Genomic DNA, 18,200 nt, shown 5'->3' with positions numbered 1-18,200 from the left:
ACCTGGGTCTGGGTCTGCTCTACCCAGGACTCTGCTTTTATCCTCCAGGTGCATTCGGGGGTGGGGGGTGGGGGTTAATCCCATTTGCATCAGTCCTAGGATTTTCCACATGTTCCCTGATCACGCAGGGTTTCAGGCCAGAAGGGTGCAGGTTTGCAGCCTCTGTTGTCCCTGGTGCTTGTGTGATAAACATTTCTGGTGGTATTTGGTAGATTTGGTGCTTAAGGCCTAAGACAAGGTTTTGAAGCAGATCCTGGCGAACCAGAACTTCAAAGGCCTGTCAACCCCAGAGCAGCTGAAGCCTCACCTGTCCAGGAAGCTGGACATTGCAAGTATTTCCTGTTTTTAGCTTGTTTGATTTGTTCCTCTCACCTTCTCTGTAGAATTTCTATTTTTGAGATATTGCATAGGTGGTGTCTCCTTGTGACCTGTGGTGTGTAGCAGTGTATCAAGATGCTATCTGAATATGAAAATATATATATATATATATATATATATATATATATATATATATATATATATGTAGTCAGGGGGTATTTAAAAGTATGTCTATTCCTAGTTTTAGTTAATTATCTTTTAATGAAAGTGTCACTCATATTCACATCTGTAATATTGGGAAGAGATAATTAGATTTTCAAATGAGAATCAGCCACCTTAAATTTTGCACCAGAAAATACCAAGTATATTTCATTCTAATGAGATCTGTAGTGGGATTTTTAAATTCATCATAATGTGCTTCAAGAAAGATAATTCAACAGACTGGCAAGATGAAAGGTTTTTTCCCTAAGTCTTCTTAAAGCCATTACATTGAACTTATGCAATGCTGATAAAATATTCAAAAATATTCCGTAAAGGTTAGAACCGTCCCCCCTCTCTCACCCTTGCCATCATCACTTCTTCTCATTAGAAAGTTTACTTTGACTAAACTAACCGCTTCCATCTTCCCTGCCCTGGGTTTGTCTCCCCTGCGTGTGCAAGCGAGAGATAGCCCTTTACAGAGCATGCCTACAGATGCGGAGTGCCATTCCTCCTGTGAAATCGGCTGGGCAGGGCCGGCTCTGCACACCGCCAGGCACCCTGGATTTACATACATCTGCATATCTGTCCAGGCCCCGCTCTTCGCCATTAGCGTGCGTTCTCGCGCACAGCTGAATCCACTAGGCAGAGCAAACCTCTCCATTGCCCTAACTCCCATTTCTGCTGAAAGCTCCCTAGTAAACAAATCTCTGGTCCGCTAATAATGACTTTGCTCATTAAAATTAAAAAGGAAAAAAAAAATCGAGTGGTTAAAGGGCAGTGCTTCGGCGGTGTTTAGCTTTGACAACCCCCCCCCCCTCGCTGAGTGTGTGTGTGTATGTATGAGTGTGTGTGTGTGTGTGTGTGTGTGTGTGTCTAATGAAGTTTGGGAGTCGCGCGCAGGGGCGCGTGGGGTGCGAGCCCCGAGGTCCCCGTCCCTGCCCTCCCCGCGGTCGCCGAGTCCCGGGCTCCCGCCGCCGCGCTCCGAGCCCTGGAAGCCGCGAGGCTCCCGGCTGCTCCGAGCCCGGGCTGCGCGTCATTTGCAGTCTGGGGAATGTTGATCACCTCACTAATTACACCTCTCTCTCCCCCCTCTCCCTCTCCCTCTCCCTCGCTCTCCTCTCTCATTCCCAGAGTGCATATCGGGAATAGACACACAAAGACATGCGCACTCAACTTAATCAGCCATTTTTTTAAACAGGGCTAAAACGATAATAATTAGCAGAATAAAGACATATCGGATTTTCATTTCCTTTCCTCCTTTTCCCAACCCCTTCACAACCAAACAGCGAGACCGCGGCGGGCACATGCTTTAACTCCTCCCGGACCCCCGAGGACCGCTCCATGCCCCCCACTTTCTGCTCCAGCGTTTTTTATTTTCACCCAATAAAGTTCGAGGATTATTTTTTTATTTTTTTATTTTTTATTTTTTTTTTAATGAGCCCTCTCGTTTTACTTGGATGTGATCAGCTGTAAGTAAAATAAAAGCAAAACAAAAAAAGAGGCGAAGATCGCGTAGGAACTGCAGGGGAAATGGAAAGTAAGTTTTTTCTTTAACTTTTATTGAGTAGTTTGTGTTAAATTTAGGTCGAGTATCGATTATCTTTCCAGCCTGATCTTGCACAATCTCTGATATTTCGCTCGCTCTCTCTCTCCCTCTCCGCCTCTCCCTCTGCCCCCGGCTCGCTCGCTCCCGCTCACGTCCCCGCATCCCGACCATCCCTTCCGCTCTGCCCCCCTTTTTCTCTCTCTTTCCCCCTTTTTTTTGGCTGGAGGACTGGCTCCGCGGAGGGAGGGAGGGGACCCGGAGGGGCCTGATTCCCCACTTTCTTTGGGGGGCGACGTTTTTCGGGATTTAACTTTTGGATGAAGTGGCGGATCCCCGCGTTCGGCCGAGCTGTTGGCTGTCTGTCCTTTTTCCTGTGTTTTCGGGTCCTGTCTGCGCCGCGAGCCCGGGCTTCCTGGCGGCGCGGGAGGCTGTCAGCTCGCGGCGGCGCAGCGGCTGCCGGGGGTCCCCGCTCGCCCCGCGCCCCGGTCGCCATGCCTCTTCCTGCGCACCCGTCCTCCCAAAGTTTGGCCGTGGGGCGGCGGGGTCGGAGCCCCTCTCCCCGCGCCCCCCACGCCCTATTCGGGCCGGATTGCTTCCTCCTGCCACCACCCCCCTGCCTGGCTAGAGCGCCGCGAAGGGAGCCAGTGCCCGCGCGGCGGAGGCCCGGGGTCCGCGCGCCCTGGGCGGGGGCTGGCGGAGGCCGGGGCCGGGCCGGGCCGGGGCGGCCGGGAGACACCGCGCCGGCGGCGGCGGCGGCGGGCACGGCCCGGGGCTGCTGCCTGCGAGCGGGCGGGCGGCCGGGCGGACTGGGGCGCCGGCGCGCGGAAGGCAGGTCCGTTAGGAGGCGGGATCGCCGGGCCTCCGGGCAGGGACCCACCGGGACGCGGCCGCCGCTCGCGGGCTCTGGGGCTGCCGGGTGCGCGTTAGACCGAGCATAGGTGCCCGCGGCTCAGGGTCCTGAATCTTCCCCTTTCTTTTTGGCAGAGGGCAAGGTGTGTGTGTCTGTGTGTGTTGGGGGTGGGGGTGGGGGGCTCTGGCTGCGGGGAGAACTGATTTCTTCCCCGGGCCCCCCAAAGGGGTTCCAGGTCTGCGAACGAACTTCACCGCCTTCGCCTCTCGGGCATCCAGTGCGCCTTCCGGCCGGGAGCCGCGCGAGGCACAGGGGCTGGAACGCGTCGGGTCTCGCCTTCCCTCTACTTCGGTCTCCCTCCCCCACCCCCATTCTTTCTGCTCTTGTCTATCGGAAAAAAAATAATAAAATTTCTCCTGGATCGTATAAACTTTCTCCACCGATGCCCAAGTTACGGAGGGCTCCCCACCCTGGCCCCCACCCCGCAGAAGCCGGTGCGCTGGCGGGTATTTCTTTGTTACCTGCGATCCGGGCGGGGGGCTCCTGTCTGCGCTGGGGCTGGGGTCCGGCCCGGAGACCGGGCTCCGGCAGCCGCCTTTGGCCGCGACTCCTCACTTCCGCGCGGTTCCGGTGAGGTCTTAGCTACCGTTCGGTGAGACACCCTCCTTGTAGGTACCATAGGTTCAGATCGCGCACACGGACCCCCCCACGCCGACCCCTGCACACACACACACACACACACACACACACACACACACACACTCAACACAGACTCACGCACGTTCTCCCTGCACCCCCACCGCCAGCCCCCACCTTGCCTTCCCCTCCCCCTTCCAAAAGAAAGCACACACACACAACAGCAACAACCCCCCCCCCCCCCCCAACCAAACAAAAACCCAAAGACAAGTTCACTGGCGGAAGATGGTGGATTGACACTGACTCAGACTCAGGCAGGTTCACCAGGAAATCTGGCGGTCCCGATTTCTGACAGTTGCATTTCCTCTCCTTGAGTCCTTCCCCCCCCCTTTTTTATTAACTCTGTTCCATGTTTAATCAAGGATCATGTAGATGGCAAAAGGAGAGACAGAGAGAGCAGAGAGAGGAGAGAGGAAGAGAGAGGAAGCAGAGAGACAAGAGACAGAAGGTTTTTTTTTTTTTTTTATTGTGTTCTCCTGGATTTCCAGTGGCTTGATCCCTATAAACGTGGAGTGCTTAAAGCTCATATGTAGTATTATATTTTTAGTTGGGTGGATGGATGGGAGAGTCAGGGAGAGGCTGCGGCTGCCGCTGCCTTTTCGGGTGTTGCTTAGATTAAGGCTGAGACTTGGCTGCGATTGGGACGCGACAGTGACACGGGCATCGATCGCTTCCATTGAGAGCAATGCAAAAACACAGCCCGGGTATGTAACACTATCGGTGCCATCAACACTTGTTTTACTTTATATTTACTGGCGAAGCTGACAGAGCAGGCTCCGACTTTCTTCCTTTCCTTCCTTTTATTTCTCTTTTCTCTTTTCTAACTGAAGAATAAAAACAATTGTGCTTAGCTGTTGGAAATGATGGTTTAGATACAACAGAAAGGAGATATTCGCGATTATTTCACTACTTCTGTAACTGATTGTGTTTTAGAGTTTTTCTTCTCCACGGAGCAGCATATTGAAGAAAATGAAGGTTTTCCTCTTTCCTGCCTCTTCTTAAAAAAAAAAAAATCCTTAAGGGAATATTTGATAGTTTTCAACGTTTGTGGTTTCAATCAGCAGGAAGGCACACAAAAATAAAAGATGGCTAGCCAGCTGTTTTAACCTCTCACACCTGGCTTCAGTGTGGGGATCATAAGGTTTATACAGTTATTTTAAAAACGGTTTTAATATTTATGGCAGAAACTGGGGAGAGAGCATCATAGTGTGTTTATTCAGTGGCTGGTTGCTTTTGGATTTAAAAAAGTAAGCTGATATTGAAGTGTTTTCATTTTATGGCAATGAAGATATAGTCAATGAAATATGGGGCAAATACCATAAATCTGAAAAGTGAAATGTACCTAAGGAACAAAGAAAGGTCAGGTGAACCAGCTGTGTAAGTCAAAGCCACAGCCCCAACTGTGGGGTCAGACAGGGAGAATGGACTCTGGGTCTAGGAAGTGAAAGTTGCCACTTAAAGTTAAAACTGAAGGAAACCTGTTCAGCTCTGTTGTCATCTTTTGGCATTTTTAGCAGATGAGCTCAAGTCTGTTGGTTAATTTGGAGCTAGTTGAATTATTTGAAAAGATGCTGCACCAGCAAGGAAAACATACAGCAGGCTGAGAAAATCGCTGTTTAATATTGCAGAATTTACTACTTCCATTCTGACCATGGACCTAAATTTACACAATGAAATTTGATTATCTTTAATAACAATATTAGATCCTGCCCTGGATGGATGAGAATTGAGGTGCTTTTGTTGATTGCAAGGGTTTAATGTTGCATTTCAGAATCTGATGTGGTTTGGCCTCCCTTCCATTAACTGGAAAACCCCTGAGGTTTTACAATTATTTCTTAAAGATAATACATTTAAGATTGCATTGGTAGGCTGAAGAAAAGTCATAAAGGCAAGAAGGGAGGCCCTTAATAACTCTTGAGATTCAGACATGTTCAGCAGTTAGATTGGCTTTGACTTCACCAAGGGTCGACAATGTGTCATTTCCACGAAGCCAAATTGCCCTCTGCCTATATGATATTAATGTGCAAATCAATATTTCAGGGATTAAATTTCCCTTCTTCATTTTTTATGGTTTCTACCTCAATAAGTCTCAAGTCTATTAGAAGAGGCTGGATGATTTAAAATCTTTCACTGCAGAATGGCTTGTCCTAGTCTTGTTTCACAGACCATTTTAGGATTTTCGTTATAAAGACTAAGGACACCCTAAAGAAGTTGTGAAGCAACTCAGTGGCATAAAGCCCCGGTTCTATTAAGAGCTACGAGGTATCGGAAACATCATATATATGTTTCTGTTACACACATACATGTATGTATACATACTGCCGCTTTAAAAATATTATGTTAATCACCTATTGATTTATTTCAAAATCAATTGAAGTGCCTTTCTTATTAGTGATTTGTTCAGCATTCTTGAGGACTGTGTTCATTTTCTTAAAGACAGACATGGATTAGCTGGGTGTGAAAGTATTTGGGAGGGATTTTCACTTAGCAGTATTTTCCTAAGAAATATTTCGAGACACCATTGTTTGTCAGAGTCATACTCCAGAGTTGTCATCTGCATAGGGTGTTGTCATAGCTATCATTGCATTTGTGGCGGAGTGACTTAGCTGCTGTGTGTCTAAGGAGGCCTTCCATTCCTTTTACATTGATTTCCAGCACTCAGTAGGCACAGTATTTCTTGTAACCCTCTTGGTGACACAATTGTGAAAGAAAAGATGTAATTTGGTTGGAAATAATACCAAAGCGGAGATTTAGGAGGTCAAAATAAAAGATTGTGACTTTATCGCATGATCTTGGGAAGGCCTACTGTCTATCATTTGGTGGTGTTTTATAGTCTAAAACCATCTGGACCAAGTTCCGCACAGCTGCACGAATTTCATATGTGATAGAACATTTTTTCCATTCAGTGTGAAATGTTCCTTCCTCAAAAACGTATACCAGACTCGCTTAATTTAGTCTGTTAAAAGAAATGCACATGAAAAAGGACAAAAGGCTCTTTAATCTCTGCAAGCTGTTTGTTTTTCTTCAAGATTCCTGTCTGTTTGGGTTTGAAAAGTCATGTTTATTGAGGAGATGATTCTGAGGTGTGACATTAAAATAATATATGATTTTTGGACTGGTGGCCATGCTCCTGCTTAATTTGCAGAACTACTTTTTATGCCTGTCAAAACACAGAGCTAATCTATCCTTATTTACAATTAATCTCAATAAAATTAATCTTAACTGTGCTTTATTCAGTGGCTTAAAATATCTAATTATATTCAATTAACTGCTGTCATAGTAATTAACATTGCTTAATTGCCTCTGCATATATTTATGTAAAGCTCATTAGGTGCTGCTGGCTCCTTCTTCCTTTTCTACTTGCTATTTTTGCTGTTGTCAAACCATTTTCGTCTCCCAAGGTCCGACACTGTCAGTGAGAGCAAATCCTTTCTTAACATTTTCTTGAAATGAATGTCATTGCTTGCCTATGAGAAGATACTCGTTATGAGTCTTTAAAGACTAATGCATCTCCTCTCCCCCCTTCCCCCCCCCTTCCCCCTGGTCCCTAGCACACTCACCAAATATTTTCTGTCATTGTTGCTGGAAATATGAGAAGCCAGGTTAAGCTTTGTGCTTATAAATGAGGAGCCTTTCTGTGTCTGCCTAGGGGCTGTACCCACAGGCAGAGTTTTTTCCCTCTAAGACTATTCGAAGGGTTAAAGACTTGGCCAAGGTTCAAACTGAAAAGCACCCAGGGAAAGTGCCTGTGAATATGTACAAGTTTCATGTAATTAGTGCTTAATTATATTAACATATGCAAATTGTCAACTTAGGAGCTTGTTGAGCTGGCAAAGATCAGCTAGGCACAATTGCTGTATTGTTCTAAAACCATAATGGATTGCAAGTTGGATTGTGGAAACACATAACTAGCTATCTAATTTAACTCATACCATGGTGAAATTTCATTAGTCTCCATGGAGACTGGTTTAATTGTGCTGACTAATGTTCTGGGCTGCAAAATATCCTAAAAAGGGAAGCGTTGTTTGCCTAATCCACCTTACAATGACACTTGTTTGTACATGTTTCCCCTGTGTGAGAATTTGCATATGCAAATAAATAGTTGCTCTGCCCCATTTGTCATGGCTGTTCATTATCCATGAAGAGGACATTGTTGCTACGCTGCTCCTGACTCTCCCAAGATGGGATAGTGTCAACCAGTCCAGCCACATTCTTTCATAATTTGTTTCTGATTAATAGACCAGAGTGAGCCTCACTCTCTGGGCAGCTGCGGGAAGGTCAGTTCTGTCCCAGGAAAGAGTTTCTGCAGTAACGGAAGGACTTTGTCTTCTTCTGATTAGTCTCCTTTTCCCACCCATCCGTGGTTAACATCATCATGTTCAAAATAACGTATTCTTGTTCTCAGAATGCCTCTACTAATATTCTCTCATTTCCTAAAGCAAAAAAAGATAGAGAGAGAAAGGAGATTCTGTTATTGGAATATTAATCCTGTTTTTGACAGAAAGGTAAACTGATATAATTGCTTTTCAGCTGAAGGAATGGGGGTTTATACAAGTGTGAAAGCATCGGAAAAGGATTAGCATTTTTTTGCATAATGAAAAGCTCCATTGAATGGGGTCCTGAATGGCTGACTGAATGACTAAGATGAAAGGAAGATGAAAATGCAGTCTCCTCTTTCTTTATGCCTATGCTCTGCTCTCTCTAAAGTTATGTTTGTCCAGGACTTGAGAAAACAAGCAGGGGCTCAGATTTCAGCAACTTTCTAAGATGCCCCGAGTTTCCATCATCACGGGGAAGTAATATGTATGACAACGGTGTAGCCAGAGGATGATAAACAGAGGTTTGTGTGTGGAAGAGTTTTCAGAAACATGCTAGGCTGGTCAAATATTGGCTATTGGGTGCCAGGAATTCCCAGCGCTTTGCTGGCAAAAACAGTTCTTTTAGAAATGGCCAATAGTACAGCGTGGATATTTAATTCAGTTAATGATGGAATACCTAGTGTGTTCCACCCTCCATTGGCCGTCCACCGCTGTCTGAGTTGGTGGCACACTTCCCTTGAGAAAGAGTTGTGTTTTGTGACTCTGGCAGTGTTGAGTGCTGTAGGGGTGGCCCATCAGCTTCTGTGGTTGGGAGGGATAGCACCAGAGGAGCTCAGGCTGCCTTGTGGATGTCTTTCATTTAGAGAGAAGTCTTTAAAAAGTGGGCAAGTGCTGTGTGTTCAGTCTCGGAAACGTTTGCAGAAGGGTTTTCTCTTGTCGCTACAGAAGGCTGTAGCTGGTTAGCTGGTTGTCAGTTGACAACATGATCAGGGCACTAAATGGTCGTCTTTAGTCATAATTAGGGTGGTGAAAATACCGTAAGTGTTCAAACACTTTAGAAGGTGGGAATTGGTTCTTTTGTACCTATGTAAATGAAATGCAGTGTAGGTAATTATTTATATGTATACATTGTAAACAAACTCTTCCTGGTTTGGGGAAGTAAATGAGCCATTGAAGGCTGGCCTAGAGCCGGAGTGAAAGATCCTACCAGATATTAACCTAACTTGCTTTGCTGCTAGGTTGTAGAACTTACAACCTCATCACTTTAGTGGTTCCGTGGCTGCGGTGCTATTAAGATGGTTTACGTAGAAACTTGGGAAATCAGGAGTGTTTTCACGTAAATTAAAGTATAAAGGTTGCCTCTTGAGTACAGAATACTGTAAAGGAAAAGTGTTTGATCTTTGTTATATAAAGTCCCCCAAATTCTTTACTAGCGTCCTTTTAAAAATTTGTCAAGAAATTCTGGATTGTTTCAGAAACTTTTATGGTTAACTTTATGATATGCTTGCAAAAAGTCTTAAAAGAACAAAAAAATCCACATGGAGGCTATTTTTTTTACATGCAGAAGGGCTTATTAAGGTATTTCCATAAGAAAAATGTGTTAATTTAAAAAATAAATTCATTTATATTTTAAGACATTGTTAACCAAGCACCATGTGTTGTGCCTGGCAGTGTTCCAGCCCCCATGGAAGTGGATCACACATGGGTTAATAGTAGCTATGTGATGTCTGCATTCCTAGGAAATGGGCAAAAGCCCAGGGTATTCTGATATCAAGATTTTAGAAATCAGACAGAAAGCAGAATATATGTTTATATGTGAACAGATGGACACATGTGAGAACTAAGTGCACAATTGCTCTTGGCACTTGTTTTGGTTATCCCTGATGATATAACCAAGATCTTCATACTCTCACAGTCTTTGATGGCTAAGGACAAAATGGTCTTTTAATGAGGGCTCAATGGCATTATTTTGTTGCATAGGATTGTGCCTCTGTGATCTTGCTGGATTTGATGTTCTGTTAATTCCTTCGTGTCAGAAGTTCACAAGTTGCCTTGGAAGTTTGATAGGGTTTCACGTTTGACACACAACCCTCTATCCATAGGGGCAGCTGCTCTCTATGCCCCTTCTCTTCTAAAGGTTTGTGAATGAAATCAAATTTTGCCATTTTGAGGCACTTTCAAATGTATGCACACAACTTCAAAATGGCTTTGACACTAATGTCGTGTTTGCCAAGCAGCTTATCTCAGATATAGTTAGCCATTCTAACGTTCTAGAGATTTAAAAAAAAATAAACAAAATTTAAGATTTTGGGCAGCTTGACTTTGTTAATATGTCATAATGGCCTGATGGCCCCAGCGGAGTCCTGAGGAGGCATTTCAGTCATCCAGGTCAGGGGTTCGCACACTAGCCATTCAGATGATTGATCATTTCTGATGTTTGCTTGTCCTGGGGATAGGACAGTGGGCAGTTGATAATTTCTGAATGGTACCCATTATAGCACATACCTCTAAAGTCAAAGTTTATAGGTTCAATAGTGTCCTAGCAAGTATTTACTCAGATCTAAATCTTTTTAAACAGGGAAAATTGACTTTGGGGTTAAAATATGCATTTTGTAACTGTCCATAGAATTCTCCTCCTTCACTGTAAAGAAGAAAGAAAATCCATAGCTTTAACAGTGTCAAAATACAAAAACCCATCAGCTGGTGAGTGCCACCTGGTTGCATGGCTAACAACAAAACAGAACAAAACTTTGTAAGCAGGAGCCTATGGAAAATCTTCAAATTTGCCTGCTGAGAAGGGTAAAATTGAAGAGCCCATTCATGTCCCAAACTACCGTCACTAAACCTGAAAGTTTATTAATGTGGATTCTCTAAAATACGATTTTTAGTCCCTTTCCCCCATATATTTAGGAATAATGCAATTAGTACATAAAATTTTCTGAGCCCACTAATTAATTGAGAATAAGTTATCTCTTTTGGCTTAGTAGATGCAAAATAGGAGTGTATATATGTATATATACACACACACACACACACACACACAGTCTTCTACCCTCTTTCTAAGTTAGAGTCTCTCTTTCCTCTTTAGGTGTATTTATAGGGGAGACCTGTGAGATTTTTCTCTCTGTAGACTAAATTCCTTTTATTTCCAAAAGACTGGACAACATGATCACAACAGAAGAGTAGGTAGGGTTATAAGGCAACTGGAAACTCAAAAAAATAATAAAGCTGGAAACTGCCTTAGAACTTCAGTTCAACTAGCTCGTTTTAAAATATGGCTATAGAATTCAGGAGAAGTCATTGTTGAGTCACCCAGGGCAATGTCAGCACAAGAACCCAGATATCCCAACTCTGGGACGGATGGTCATGCAACTCTATTGGCTGCTTGGAAAAGGGTTTGTTATGTGACTGAATGTGAAGGTGATGGAGATAGTGAAGAGAGGAAAAGGAAAATGTCAATGGTGACCCAATACCATCTCCTCTGAGTGAGTGAGTTCTATGTTGCTAAAAGGAGACAAGTAGAATCTGGGTGGCCTCTTATCTCGGGGACTGTAAACACATTTTTGCTTCAGGAGCAGGTTAGACTCAGTGCTTTGAATGGTCAAGAAGAGTCTGTGATTCATAAAAGCACTGATGATCTCAGTGACTTAAAATGCATTCTTCATAATCATGGCCACGGTGTTAAGAAGAACAGGTTTCTATTCTGTGTAAGGACAGTAAACGAAGACAGTACTGTCATGTTTTAGAGGCAGCATAGTGTATAGAAAGGATGACACTTAGTTAAAACCAGACATTCTTTGATGCTGTTTACTTTGGGTTCTTTTATAAATTAATTTATTTAACTTGAGTTTTAGAGGTTTCAAAATCGACTCAATTTTTTTACATCTCAATGACCAATAACAATGGTATCCAATCTATGAGACACCTGAGTTAACTTCTTGTTAGTGATGACTTGTTCAAGTTATTTAATCTTTCTGAGTCTCCGTTTCCTCTCTCCCTCAAAGTTCTTTTACAGATTGCAGAAGACTAAAGTGTTGTGAACCTACTGCTGGAGACTCTACTGTTTCCTTTCTCTTTATTTTCAATAGCTGGTTTTCATGTAATGCTCAACTAAAGAGTGTTTCATCAAGCAAATCTTCAGGAATCTTTTTAGTAGAGATGCCCCTGTCCCCCACAAGGGAAGGAGCTAGGAATTAGAAAATGGGTATGCCTAAGAGTGGGAGAAGCTGTAGGATCCTTCTTCTCATAACTTCTCCTTGATAGATACCTCGATGGCATCTCGGTGGACAGTCCTCTACTATATTATCTGCCACTCCATCGTCACACGTTGCTTTGGTTCCAAGGGGCTTTGAGATGTTCAATATATTTCTTGGTCTTTTATCTAAGAAGCAAATTAGAACAGAAACAGTTTTTAAATAATTCAGATCTTAGTCTATCCACATGAACTCAAGATTCCAGGCTGTTCATTATCTATAATAATGAAAGCATAATATGCTAATTAGACCAGGCATCATTCTGGACATTCTTCCAGGCGACCTTCCTGATGAAGCCAGGGCTGTAAGGGAAGCCTGGGTCCTGGGTCCCAGGTGCCAGAGGGAAGCCCGGGTCCCAGGTGCCAGAGGGAAGCCGGTGCCAGCAGCCAGGGGAACTTTTGCATGAATTTTGTGCATCGGGCCTCTAGTATACAATAATAGAAGAGACCACAAACCTTATTCCAGTCTTGAAGTTGACCCAGCCTGCTTGAAAGCCTTTGAAGTAGAGGATTTCCCCAAATTGATTTAGATGCCATAGGAACACCTTTCTATATGCTTATGACATTTTGACGTGCCATGAAAGGAGTATCGGTACTATTACATGGTACCCTGTACAGCAAAAGTTACACCAATCTAGAGAACAGACCCAGTTATTAATCATCCAGCAATCTTATAAAACTCTTCAATATTCTTGGGGGATTTTGTAGCCAATTTATAAGTCTCATCCTGGCTTATCTCTTAGAGGAGATCATAGCCCTTTATCTTTTTAGAGCAATGCATTATTCAGTGGAAGAATACCCAGGTTCAAAGATGATAAGATTCATTATAAAGTTGATAAATTTATAAATTCATTTTTGACCATCTAAACTAAAATCAATTTCTATTACGTTCTTTAAAAATTCATAATAAATTCCCATTATAATACACATTTAAATTATTATTTATATTTTTATGGGAAATATAAGTGTATTTGGGTTGTGATTTCCCAGTTTTGAGTTTGATTTTTGCTTTATATTTCTATATACGTGGCCCACAATCTTTGTTACAGTTTTTCTTAAAAATTAAAGTGTGTGTACTGCCTATGTTCTGGTCATTTATAAGTAGCCCTGGACTTGACAATTCATTGGAAGCACATTTATTTAAGGCAAAGTGTTTAATGAACACTGATAGGGTAAGGCTATATTTCATTGGAAGAAACCAATTAGCGTCCTAGCATTTTTCATAATGCTCTTTTAACTGTTTCCTCAAAAAATCTCAGCCTCCATGAGGGCAGCACTCACACCTGTTAATCACTGTATTCACAGTGAGGGACATTATTGGCAAATCCTTGGTAAATATCCTCAATAAATATCTATTGAATGGATGAAAAAAAAAGAATGATAATTAAAAATATAAATAGGAAACTTCAGTTTACTATCCTACTGGAATCTGCCTCTCTTCTTGAAATCTAAGTACCGATAAGAAATATACGACCTTAAAAACATCTGGGTCTGTCTTGGAAAATTCCGTAGGGAAAACTATCTTCCAACACAATCTAAATAGGTTTTTATAGTAGAACCATAGAGTGTTGGAGTTAGAAGGGATATAGAAGCATTCCCTTGTTTAACCCATAAGGAAATTGAAGCTCAGAAAAATACCTGGGAAATACCACGCAGCGACAGAGCACAGCTGATGAGATCCTCTGTGTGTGTGTGTGTGTGTGTGTGTGTGTGTGTGTGTGTGTGTCCCCTGCAGCAGATCATTTAACATTTTTTTCACTGTCGTTGGCTTAGCTCTTCCCATTTCCAAAGAGTCTATAATATTAATTAGAGAATAACTTCTGTTAAGCAGCAGATGTTTTTATTTGTGGATTTTTTTCCCAGCAAAGGAAGACTTTCAGTTGGTACAGTGATGGCCTTAGGGCAGGCTGCTGCTCCTAGGATTGTAAAGCTAAGCTGCTGGGGATAGGACAAGAGTTGCCCAAAAGGTGAAAACTTGCAGAAGTGGGTGGGTCATTTAGTTCTCAGAATGAAGCAGGGTGCAGATTAGGAATCATTGCGGTTGGCGAGAAGTTGCTGGTCACAGAAGCCTGTTTAAGTGCTCACTGTCAACAAGGAAACCGTGGGCCGCACTTAAAGTGGCTCACCTCTGATTTATTCATAAACCTCACACGAGCGCTTGGCTTGGTTCTTGCTCTAGGAAGGGGGATGGATGCCGATAAGGACAGGAAAAAAGAGCTCCTTGCATGGCCCAAGAGTGAATAGCACTTTCCTCAGAGCCTGACCTCTTTTTCCGAGGTCTGTTGTGCGACAGTTGACTCGGATTGGCTGTGTCCTCACATGAATTGAGAGAAGGGGTTACAACAAATATCTACCCTGTCAAGTCCATAGTATACATAGCAAGGTCTAGGGAACAGGAACTTGGGTTCTGACTTAATGTAAAGGTGATGTTTATGCTAAATGTTTATGCTTCACCCTCCCTTCTCTTTGAAGCTTGAAGAGTTTCACATTTAATACCAGTTGGAAAAACATTGCTTCTCTCTAATTGAAGAATGCGAGGATCTTGGAATAAGATGGGTGTTGACAATCCATCCCTCCACTAAAATGAATGAGAGGGATTTAATAACATAGGAAATTAGGGGTTTGAGGAGAAACTGTGTACCATGCTGGGGTAGAAACAAAGCAATGGGCTTGTGATGGCTTAGCTGTGTTTATCGAGAGGGTTTATTTGTGTCACTCCACAAATTCTGCTCTGCTCTGGTCTCTCGTGGTGAGGGGACGGGACCTTTAAGAGAGTCAGCTGGCTGGTTCGCAGTGTGGCAGAGGTTGAGCAGAGTGACTTAAGTCCCCAGAGCAACATTCAGGGCCTGTGAGTCTTTCTCCCCCCCACCCTCCTATCCATTCTAGCTTCCCTTTCCTCCTTTTGATGGAGTTGGTCTCTTACGACTTAAAGTGCATATATTTACACAAAAATTTCCTCCAATTTTCACAACACATTAACCTAGAAGAGCCATATTAGCAGAGGATGGTGAGAGTTGATGATATATCTCCAGATAAAGCCGTCCCCCTGTGCAGGCGCGTCACAGTCATCAGCTCATTTGTCATGGCTGAAGTGAGGATGTCAGGACCAATGAGGGTATGAGAGCTGAAGGGGGCGAAAGGGCTTTTGGAGGGAGACATTTTTGTGCTGGGAGCTGGCCATGGCTTAGATTTAGCTCCAGGGAAATGTTGGGATTAGCCAGCGCTCTGTACAAATCCTTAGCATAACAGAATTAGTTGGGAAAATGGGGAGGTGGAGGTCATGAGGATGGGTGCATTTCTGGAGACCTGCTAGAGGCTGCAGGCCAAACACTGCGAAAGAAGGGGCTGATTGAATTGAAATTCTTGTGAGGGATGTGTTTCAGGCAGATCCATGGATTTCCAGGTTGAAGGTATGGATCTCCGTGTCATCAAGGAAAGACCTAAATCATATGTAGATATGGCTTCTGTTTTCAACTTGGAGCTGTATTCAAAGAATTTCCATCCCAACATCCAAAAACTTTTCAGGGAGATAGTATTTGAGAACCCAAGCATAACATTCAGGCACAAAAAGTACTTTTGACAGTACCTTGGAGTGAAAGCTAATACTTAATTTAAATTACAATAATTATGGTGCAATACTTGTTGCATTGTTGAATTTGCACAAAACCAAGAAGCTCAACTTTGTTTGAGCAGACTTCATTCTGAAACTGTAATTGAAAAGCAACTTATTTTCTTTAGCTACAGAAGTCCTTATCTTTGATAGACCAATACTAGCAGATTTATTTCATTTTGGATCCAGTGAATCGTTCTCTCTCGGATAATGTACCCATGCAACCTTCTCTTATTTAACTCTATTGATTTACAGTGTTAAAGTGAAATAATCTGATACCTGTTTCCTGCCCTTTGAGTATTTGTCGTCAAAGAGGCTGATTAGTTTTTACCCCCCCCCGCCCCCCCAGTCTTTAGCTGTTTTAAATGTATAATTATCATCACATGTCATTTGATAGCTGCACTAATTGCTGGCAACTATTGTCTGTTTGCACTTAATGCTGAAACCTGATCAACAGCCTGCTTTGGTTGATGTTGGTGGTAAACTTTAATTAACTCTTATTGCATTGAAGAAGAGTTCAGGCTTGGTGCTAACTAATCATTTACCTTCATTATGTCCTGACAGCTTCACTTGTTCTTGGTCCTAATAGATACACCAGTCAGTAAATAAACCTGCAGACCGCATGCCTGGTGGTTGCTCCACACTGATATTTTGCTACTTAAAGTATAAGATAATTGGGCCCAGATAATTATTTAGTTAGTTTAGTATCTCTAGTCCGGCAGACACCAATCTTAATTGCCTCTTTCATGCTGGACAATTTTATTTTAATAGAAACTGTAGATTTGAGATAACATTATTCCTTCAACATGGTTCCTATGAACATGCGTCTTTTGAATCAATACAATTAAGCTTGTCTCCTGTTGGAATTCTTGTCATTATTTTTCCTGAAATACTTTTCCTGTAATGATATTGAAGTTAAAGTAATCAGGTTACCAGCAGATCATGTAAAATTCAACTCAAAATTGCTGGCTGCTTGATTTTAATTTGTCTGACATCAAGTTTGTTTGAAAAGGGATAATATGTGGGTAAACCAAGGAGCTTATAATTATGGTTGACGTTTGTTTGTTTATAATGAAATCTAATTAAAGTTCATACATTTAAAACACAAAAGTTAATTACTGAATTGCTCACTTCACTTATGGACAGCAGTCAAATTAACTTTTGGGCCCCAAACACACACACACACACACACACACACACACACACACACACACACACACCAAACAAAAGTCTCTCTATAATAGAAATAAAATAACCAACTAATCTTAGTGATCAAAAATGCATTTTCCAATATTTCATCCAGAAGAAAACTTGGCATTCCCCAGTGTTCTCTATTATGTTAGTCCTAATGTGGTTTTTAATATAAAATAATGTAAAATATTTCACTGAATATAAAAAGGCTTCTATTTGGTAGCCTCTACAAGTATTGTATAGTAAAAGGCTCTTTGTAGGGATTTAAAAATTATGCATGGGGAGGGTTGGGGGGCAGGAGGTAGGGGGGTAAGAGATCAACTAAAGGACTTGTATGCATGCATATAAGCATAACCAATGGACATAAGACACTGGGTGATAGGGGAGGCTAGGGGACTGTCTAGGGCGGGGGGATAAAATGGATACATATGTAATACCCTTTGTAATACTTTAAGCAATAAAAAAAATAAAAAAAAAAAATTATGCATGTAACTTTCTTCATTAAAACTATTTTGAAAGCATTGCTCAAGGAACAGGAATGTTTGCTGGAATACCTGACCTGTGATTAGTTTTATGAAAATAATTATGGTAGGTTTAGCCTGCAAGGAATGACATTTTTTAAAAATAATAAGAACGTACCTACACTACTTCACTTATTGTTATATGGGGTATGAGATCATATTGGAGGGAATCATGAAATGCAAATAATTATACCATTGTTTTCTCTTTTAAATATTCAGTTGTCAGTAGATCAATAATTAATTTTGTTTATGAATGGGCAAAGAAGGAAAAAATACAAGTATATGTTAGAATATAGTGTCTTCACACTGTATATGAGATAAATACATGTGTGGAATGGTTTTCACTAGTCTGGTAAATCTCTTTTGAAGCTCAGTATTCCTTAGTTATGTATACCTTAATAAAACCAATTAAGATGAATTTTTTAAATGTCCCTACGTGACAACTTAAAAGCATTATCAACTAAACACTCTTAGATGATGTGTGTTCCAGACAGATTAGTCCACTGCATTTTAAAGACTAGAAATATAAACATATGCAAAAACATGGCACCTTTGATTTATAAATTTCTAAAAATGATTGATGCAGTCCATGTTTTTCCAAGGAGAACTAAAGGGTTCCATGTTTAAGCTTCCTACTTAGAAATGTTATTTACTTGAACTTTCAAATCTAGTAGGGATTGCAGGAGAGAGGTCTGA

The 18,200-nt window shown here is 42.3% G+C and overlaps 1 protein-coding gene across 3 annotated transcripts in view; it reads left to right on the top strand.

The window, feature by feature from the left end:
- The first annotated feature begins 1,613 nt into the window (after positions 1–1,613).
- The window catches only part of ZFHX4 (zinc finger homeobox 4), a 185,164-nt gene continuing 168,577 nt past the window's right edge, over positions 1,614–18,200 (top strand). For 2 of the 3 annotated variants that reach the window (XM_059672833.1, XM_059672830.1), the window contains exon 1: positions 1,614–2,056. The gene's annotated coding sequence lies outside the window, so the exon portion shown is untranslated. Of the gene's footprint in view, positions 2,057–3,873; positions 4,316–18,200 lie in introns of those variants that run through there. The other variant, XM_059672831.1, reaches the window with a different exon arrangement.

Source organism: Myotis daubentonii, chromosome 17 (assembly GCF_963259705.1).
Source record: "Myotis daubentonii chromosome 17, mMyoDau2.1, whole genome shotgun sequence".
NCBI lineage: Eukaryota > Metazoa > Chordata > Mammalia > Chiroptera > Vespertilionidae > Myotis > Myotis daubentonii.
This window is presented reverse-complemented; position numbering and strand designations above follow the sequence as displayed.